The sequence below is a fragment of the Ammospiza caudacuta genome, chromosome 18 (assembly GCF_027887145.1).
Source record: "Ammospiza caudacuta isolate bAmmCau1 chromosome 18, bAmmCau1.pri, whole genome shotgun sequence".
NCBI lineage: Eukaryota > Metazoa > Chordata > Aves > Passeriformes > Passerellidae > Ammospiza > Ammospiza caudacuta.
The window spans coordinates 3310560-3318288 of NC_080610.1; positions in this window are offsets into that span (position 1 = coordinate 3310560).

Consider the following 7729-nt stretch of genomic DNA (forward strand, 5'->3'; position numbering starts at 1 on the left):
TCACCTCCCTGGGTCCCAGGACCACAGCCTGGCCACAGCAGTGTGTGCTTTTGCTCTTGCACAATATTTTTCAGACGGGCCTTGGAACAAAAGGTAGGAGGGAGCTGATGGCATTTGCTGATGGCACAAAGCTGGGAGGCACTGGCTGTGCAGCAGGAATAGCTGTGCTGCTGGATAACATGGAGTGCTGGCACACTGGAAATGGGATGAAATTTAATAGTGGAAAGTACAAGGTCATGCCCTTGGGAATTGCTAACAAGAATCTCTGCTGCAAGCTGGGAGCTCATCAGTTGGAAATGACAGAAGGAGGGGAAAATCTGGGTGCATTTGTTGATCCTGAGATGATGACAAACTCCCAATCTGAGGCAGATCTGACAAAAAGCACACACACATTTCAGTGTTTCCAGGAGAAGGGAATGTTAATGCCATTATAGAAGCCTCTGCTGCAACCTGCTCTGGAATTCTGCATGCAGCTCTGGTCACTTTTAATCAGGGGACACAAACTTAAAATGTGACTGGAAAGTAATTATAGGCTAATCCTGATTTTTTTTACTTATGCAAGGATCTTGAGATGATTTGTTTAGCCAGAAAACCTGAATGCTGGGAGAAGATAAAGTTGTTCTTTGTGAAACTTATGGAGTAAACACAGCAGTAAACACATCTCCCTTAAGAGCAAGGGTGATGTTCCTGTAGGAGAAAACAAGTATCCGATGGCCATGAGAAGTCTGGGCTGAAACATGAGAACACCAGAGCTTCCAGCAGCTCAAGTCCCGAGGCTCTGGCTCATCCTTCCCAGAGCTGCTGTCCCCTGATGCCATTGCCACCAACAGCTGACCCTAAAAGCCCAGTGAGTCCTTTCCAAACTGTTCTAACCATTTGGGGCACAGCCACAGAGTCACCAGCTGGCTTCTTATGGACAGGAAAGAGGTGCCTGGTGTGGGAAGGTATTCCTTGGGCTGCAGTTGCAGGCCAAATGTCACCTGAGTGATTGGCTGTGTCAAAATCTGCACATGGTGGTGGTGAGGTGAGAGCATCCTGTCCTGGGCCACCCCACCCTGGTCCCTCAGATCCCCTTTCAGAGGCTGCTCTGCCCATCCTGCACAGGGGCTGCAGTCCTGGTACCATCCCCACCTGGAACAGGGAGAAACAGCAGAACCAAAGGTGTCCCTCGTCCTTTACCACCCCTGGTACCATCCCCACCTGGATCAGGGAGAAACAGCAAAACCAAAGGTGTGCCAGGTCCTTTCCTGCTCTGGTACCATCCCTACCTGGAACAGGGAGAAACAGCAAAACCAAAGGTGTGCCAGGTCCTTTCCTGCTCTGGTACCATCCCTACCTGGAACAGGGAGAAACAGCAGAACCAAAGGTGTCCCTGGTCCCTGGTACCATCCCCACCTGGAACAAGGAGAAACAGCAGAACCAAAGGTGTGCCAGCTCCTTTCCTTGCCCCTGCTACCACCTAGGGCCCTTTCATCCATTTCCCTCCTGTGGCCCCAAGAGCCACCTTGGCATTTACAGGCTGTTTCTGTTATGATGAAAAACTGATGGCAGGGTTAGATATGTCTTAAAAAAACAGCACACCGAGTCCTGGTTCAGTAAGAGCAGTCAGACCACAGAACACAGGGCACTTTGCTTCCTCAGGGCTCCAAACTGGCTCCCTTGGTCAGTTTGTTACCCAAAACCAGCTCTCCCCAACCCATCTCTCCTATTTTGTTTGGGTTTTCATATTTTTTATTCTATTTAAAAGTTTCATTCATTTTACTCTCCTGGGTTTTTGATGAATGCCTGAGAAGAATGCTGACCCTGACCACAGCATTTACACTGTGTTCCTCCATGTGTAGGTGTTTCCATTCTTCCTGCTCCCACCCAACCTGTGCTGTTCCATTGTTCATTCAATCCAAGTGGCAGCAGGTGACATTGGGGTCAGCACAGCGTGAGTGCCACCCCTGATTCAAACGTGCCAGGAGAGAGGCACTGCCAGTCATCCTGATGGGGCCCCAAAACAGATGCTCTGACTCATTCCCTTGCAAAGGAGATGAATAATTTGAAAATAATGAGATTTTTATTACATACATATCATTTTGGTCAGAACATTTTGCAAGAGGCTCATTTTAGGATTTTTTTTTGTCTTGTAATAACCCCATTTCACATCAAGATGTGCCATTAGCAACGCTTGGCTGCAGGGAGGCAGCACCAGGACGCTGCCTTGGCTGCCCATCAAGATGATTATCACAGGACTACTCAAACAGGAGCACTTGGGGGACTCAGAACTTCAAATTCAGCGGAATAGAGACAACATTTTTGGGCAAACACTGGAAATGGCTTTGATGTTTCCAGGTAGGAGCACAGCTGCCTGAGCCTAGATCTGCAGGGATGCCACCTGTGAAGCCATTGGTGTTGAGGGTGTGCCAGGAGCTCAGTGTGGGCAGAATGTCCAGAAATCTTGGTTTATGGATGCTTATATTATTTTCTTTAACAGACTAATAATCCATATGAGATTATTATTAGATTAATAGGGCTTCATGTTACACTCATCATTTTCTCCTATGGATCCAGGCTGGGAGGATTGGGTTAGCTGGAGAGGAGAAGGCTCCAGGGAGAGCTCAGAGCCCCTTGCAGGGCCTGAAGGGGCTCCAGGAGAGCTGGAGAGGGACTGGGGACAAGGGATGGAGGGACAGGACACAGGGAATGGCTCCCAGTGCCAGAGGGCAGGGCTGGGTGGGATATTGGGAATTGGGAATTGTTCCCTGGCAGGATGGGCAGGCCCTGGCACAGGGTGCCCAGAGCAGCTGTGGCTGCCCCTGGATCCCTGGCAGTGCCCAAGGCCAGGCTGGACATTGGGGCTTGGAACACCCTTGGATAGTGAAAGGAGGGTGGGAATAGGGTGAACCTTAAAATCCTTTCCCACTCCAACCATCCCATGACATTGTTTGCTTCATGAGATAAAAAGTAAAAGGTTGAAAGCATTTTCTGCTGAACCTGTCTTTTCTCTGGAAAAGCAAACTGGCACAACTCTAACCTGTGTCACGTGCTGTGTTGTTACAACAAAGCTGCCTGAAAAAAATGCTTTTCATAATAAACCATATCCATTTTCCTTAATAAGCACTTAATCACCTTCCTCCTGAGGTTGGATAATTAGAGAAACAGCAGGCAAAGAGAGGGCAAGAAGCTGTTGGATCGGAGGAGCTGCTTGAAGTATCATTAGAAGATTATATTATTTTATCTGGATATCTGCAGTGATAATTCCTTCCTGTAGACACAGCCTGGTAACCTGCTCAGGGCTGTGCCTGCTGGAATTCCCACCCACAGGAACTTGCTCCATTAAAACTCCAAAGCTGAGCAGCTCTTGGTTCCTTTGGCCAGGTGGATGCTGTGGCTGCAGCCTCCTGGAGCAATGGGAGCCAGTGTCCCTGTTGGTGCTGCAGTGCCACCAGGGCATCAAGGGAGAAACATCTTGGGTCACCTCTGGTGACTTTCATTAGTGACCAAAATAAAAATTATCCTACAATAAGCCTTTAGGTTAAGAATAAACTTAGAGGAGGTTAATTGGAGCCTGATGGAAAATTGGAGACAGAGTTAATAAATTACTGTGGCATCCATCAGGTCAAGAGTTTAACACGGACACCTTTGGCTCTGTGGCTGTCAGGGATGTGCTGTGGAAGGTGTCATTGTCATTGAGGGGCTGGAGCGTGTCCAGGGCAGGGAACGGAGCTGGGAAGGGGCTGGAGCCCCAGGAGAGGCTGAGGGAGCTGGGCAGGGGCTCAGCCTGGAGCAAAGGAGGCTCAGGGGGCCCTTGTGGCTCTGCACAGCTCCTGACAGGAGGGGACAGCCGGGGGGGTCAGGCTGTGCTCCAGGGAACAGGGACAGGAGCAGAGGGAACGGCCTCAGGCTGGGCCAGGGGAAGTTCAGGTTGGATTTTGGGATAATTTCTTCATTAAAGCCCTGGCACAGCTGCCCAGGGCAGTGGTGGGGTTCCCATCTCTGGGAGAGTTCAGAAAATGCATGGGTGTGCACTTAGTGGCTGGTCTAGCTGCCAATGGGATAATTGGTCAGACTTGGAGGGCTTTTCCAATCTGCATGATTCTGTGATTCTGTGATTCCAAGGTTTGTAACTTCCATTAGTCCTTGATAAGTTAATGTGTATATCGTTAAGATAAAAGGAAAAAAAGGAAAAAGTAGAGCTGGATTGAAATATTGCAAAGCCCTGGGTTATCCTGATTCATGCCTATTACTGTAATTGCATTTCAGCTGCTTTGAACATTTAATGGCCAATTTCTACAACTTTGCAATTTAGTACTGCAGGTCTCTTTTTTTTGATTATGCTGACATTTTCCTCAGCCATTTTATTACTCTTTCATTTTATTCTATTTTTTAAGTATCTTCAAGAGTCCTTCAGGGTTCCCTGGCCCCTCTGACCTGTGTGTGAGCAGCATTAAACCCTCTTTGGTGTCCCTTGGAGAAGCAGGGGGGCAACAGGGGCCTCACCTGGTTTGGGTATGGGCTGACTCCTGTGTGAGTAGGAGAACAAAGCAGATCCTGTCCCCAGCCCCATGCTGTCATTTGGGACTTTGAGGTGGGATTTGAGCAAAGCCAGAAGCTGTGGAAGCCTTGGTGCTGTTTGGGAAGCTGGACTGCAGTGTCCATGACAGCCAGCAAGGAAAACACACTGACCTCCAGCAGCACATCCCTGGGGCTGCTCCAGCCTTCCTGTTCTCCTCCTGGTGCTTTTTGTGTGGCTCAAAATGAAAAAGCTGCTGTTGTGTCTTGTCACCCTCTGAGCAGGAGCAGCCTCCCCACACAGCTGGAGCCAGGAGGGGATCCTGGGGAGCTGTCACAGCACTGGCACAGCACTGCCAGAACAGGGCACTCATCCTGTGACATCTGATCATCCTCACCCTCACCTTCAGTGCTGAGCAACTTCCTCATGCCCATGGATCACACCCAGGAAGGAGCCTTTCAATAAAAGCTCATTTTCCACAGATTTTTGGTGGAGAAATTCTGCTCCTCCACATCTGATCTGAAGCCTGCTTGCCCTGTACCTGCAGATGGCTCTGGACTGATCCTTGAGAAATGGAATTTCAGCAGAACCAGCAGCCAGCTGACTTTAATGCTTTGCCTTATCTGTGCAAGACAGGTCGGCAGTTTCCCACAGAAAGCTGTGATTTCCATTAAGATTTCAGATTTAACTTTTACTGTCATGAAATCTTGAAGGTCTCTGGCACGCTGTCACAGGTGAACAGATGCAGGGTTTTTTTGCCAGATAAATCCATACAAATAGTGTGTCTGCTTATAATTATTTAACTGGGTTATGCAAGTAGAGTTAATATCCCCAGTTTTGGGCAGGGGCTCCAACAGCTCATGGTGCTTTAGAAAATCAAGTAGGGAATACACAGTTGGTAAGGTTACAAAAAACACCCCAAAAAGAGGAATAGTGACTCAAAACAGCTCGATGACACATTCAGAGCCCACTGAGTCACCTGGCATCTCACCAACACTGCTCTGAGGAGGGTTGGCACAGGAGGGGACATAAACAGATGCCTTTGCAAGGGAATCATATTTCAGTTGCCAAGTGCTCTCCTCCAGGAAAAAGAATTGGAGCAAACCTTGGGCCGACATCATCACTGGGGTTTGGTTCTGGTAGGCTGTTGTGCACAGCGTGTTGGTGCTGGGACTCCAGCGCCAAGCTCTGACAGGTGCACTGATGTTCGAGAAATAGAAACAATGAATATTTCATTTAAAAATTACTAATTCAACAGAATGGGGGAGACGGCAGGTTCCAGACAGCCCGGGGTGACATTTGCAGTGTGAATCCCTAACACCCAGCTCTGTGCGAGGGGAGCAGAGCCCGGCTGTGCTGCTGGCCCGGGGGCGTGCGGCTCCCCCGCGGGGTCACGGGCACCCCGGTGCCAGCACAGCCGCACGGCGGGCAGGAGAGCCCCGTTGGGTTTGTCCGGAGGGTGCGGGCACGGAGGGCACCGAGAGCGGGACTGGGTCCAGCCCGTCCCTAAGTAGCACACGACACAGCGCATGGCGTGCTTTCTATTTTAGGCCACTTTGCCATCTAAAGCCGGACTCCGGGCTAAGGTTAGCGGGAGTTCCCTGTGGACAAGGAGGAGAACCGAGACCCTTCGGAGCGGAGATTGGTGGCGGCTGGATGTGCCCGTGTGACCCTGCAGGCTGGGAAGCAACTGGACACAGGGAATAGGTCCCACTGCCAGAGGGCAGAGATGGATGGGATTTTGGGAAGGAATTGTCCCCTTGGAGGGTGGGCAGGCCCTGGCACAGGGTGCCCAGAGCAGCTGTGGCTGCCCGGTTCTCTGAGTTTCGGTGCGGTGTAAATGTGACTGATATAAAGGGTTCTCACTATCGGTGCTCGTATGAATGGACATAATTGCCCTTTTCGTGCGGTGTCCGACTGTAATGCACACACACATCCCCGAGGAGCAGGGAGAAGCCCCAGCCGAGGGAAGCAGTGTCCGGGCTGGGAGTGTCGCCGGCTGTGACAGGTCCCTGTCCCCGAAGAACCCTTTCGCTGCCCCGCTGTGACACTGGATGGAGCGGCGCAGTTAAGTTAAAAACGTCTCCTTCAAAAAGGTGATTTATTGAACCAGCTGGTTTCCTTCAAAGGAAGAAGAGCTGCAGGCTCCTTCCCCTGCCAAGACAACCCACGGACTGTGACTGCCCCGGCCCCGGGGCTGCGGCCGGTCCGGAGGGGGGGCGGGGCTTTGGGGCTGAATCCGCCCGGTTGGTCCCTGCAGCACGGCCCGAGCCAGGCTCCCACCCCCGATCCACACCCGGCCCCGGTGCCTCCCCCCGATCCATAGCCAGAGCCGGAGCCGCCCCACGATCCACACCCGGCCCCGGTGCCGCCCCCTGATTCACACCCGGCCCCGGTGCCGCCCCTGCCGCCCACAGCCAGAGCCGGAGCAGGGCCGGTGCCGCCGCCGGGGCGGAGCCGGCCCGGGCCCCGCCCAGCCCAGCCCGGTAGTTCCGCTCGGGGCCGGAAGCAGCGCTGGGCCACGGAAGCGTCGCGGGGCTGGTGGGACGCGAGTGCCGGTACCGGGCTCGGGCAGCTGAGGCGGGGCTGGGCTGGGGTGGGCGGCAGCGGCCGGGCAGGGCCCGGTGCGACAGGACGGGGACCGGGACGGGGACGGGGCCGCGGGGGCAGCGGGAGCGGAGGGGCCCGGGGTAACCGGCGGTGTTGGGTTAACCGGGGGTGTCTGGCCATGGGTAGGGCCGAGGTGATAGAGCTGGGGGTGCTCAGCTGGAGAGGAGAAGACTCCAGGGAGACCCCAGAGCCCTTTCCAGTGCCTAAGGGGTCCAAAACAGCTGGAGAAGGACTTGGGACAAGGGCCTCAAGCAGCTGGACACAGGGAATGGACACAGGGAATGGACACAGGGAATGGCTCCCAGTGCCAGAGGGCAGGGATGGATGGGATATTGGGAATTGGGAATTGTTCCCTGGCAGGGTGGGCAGGCCCTGGCACAGGGTGCCCAGAGCAGCTGTGGCTGCCCCTGGATCCCTGGCAGTGCCCAAGGCCAGGCTGGACACTGGGGCTGGGAGCAGCCTGGGATAATCCCTGCCCGTGGTGAGGGGTGGAATGGGATGAGCTTTAAGGTCCCTTCCAACATAAACCATGGATTCCATGAATCCATGCTGCAGCATGCCCTGTGCCAGCTGTGCTGAGCTGGCTGCCTCATCCTCTGCAGTGTCACATCACCCTGGATG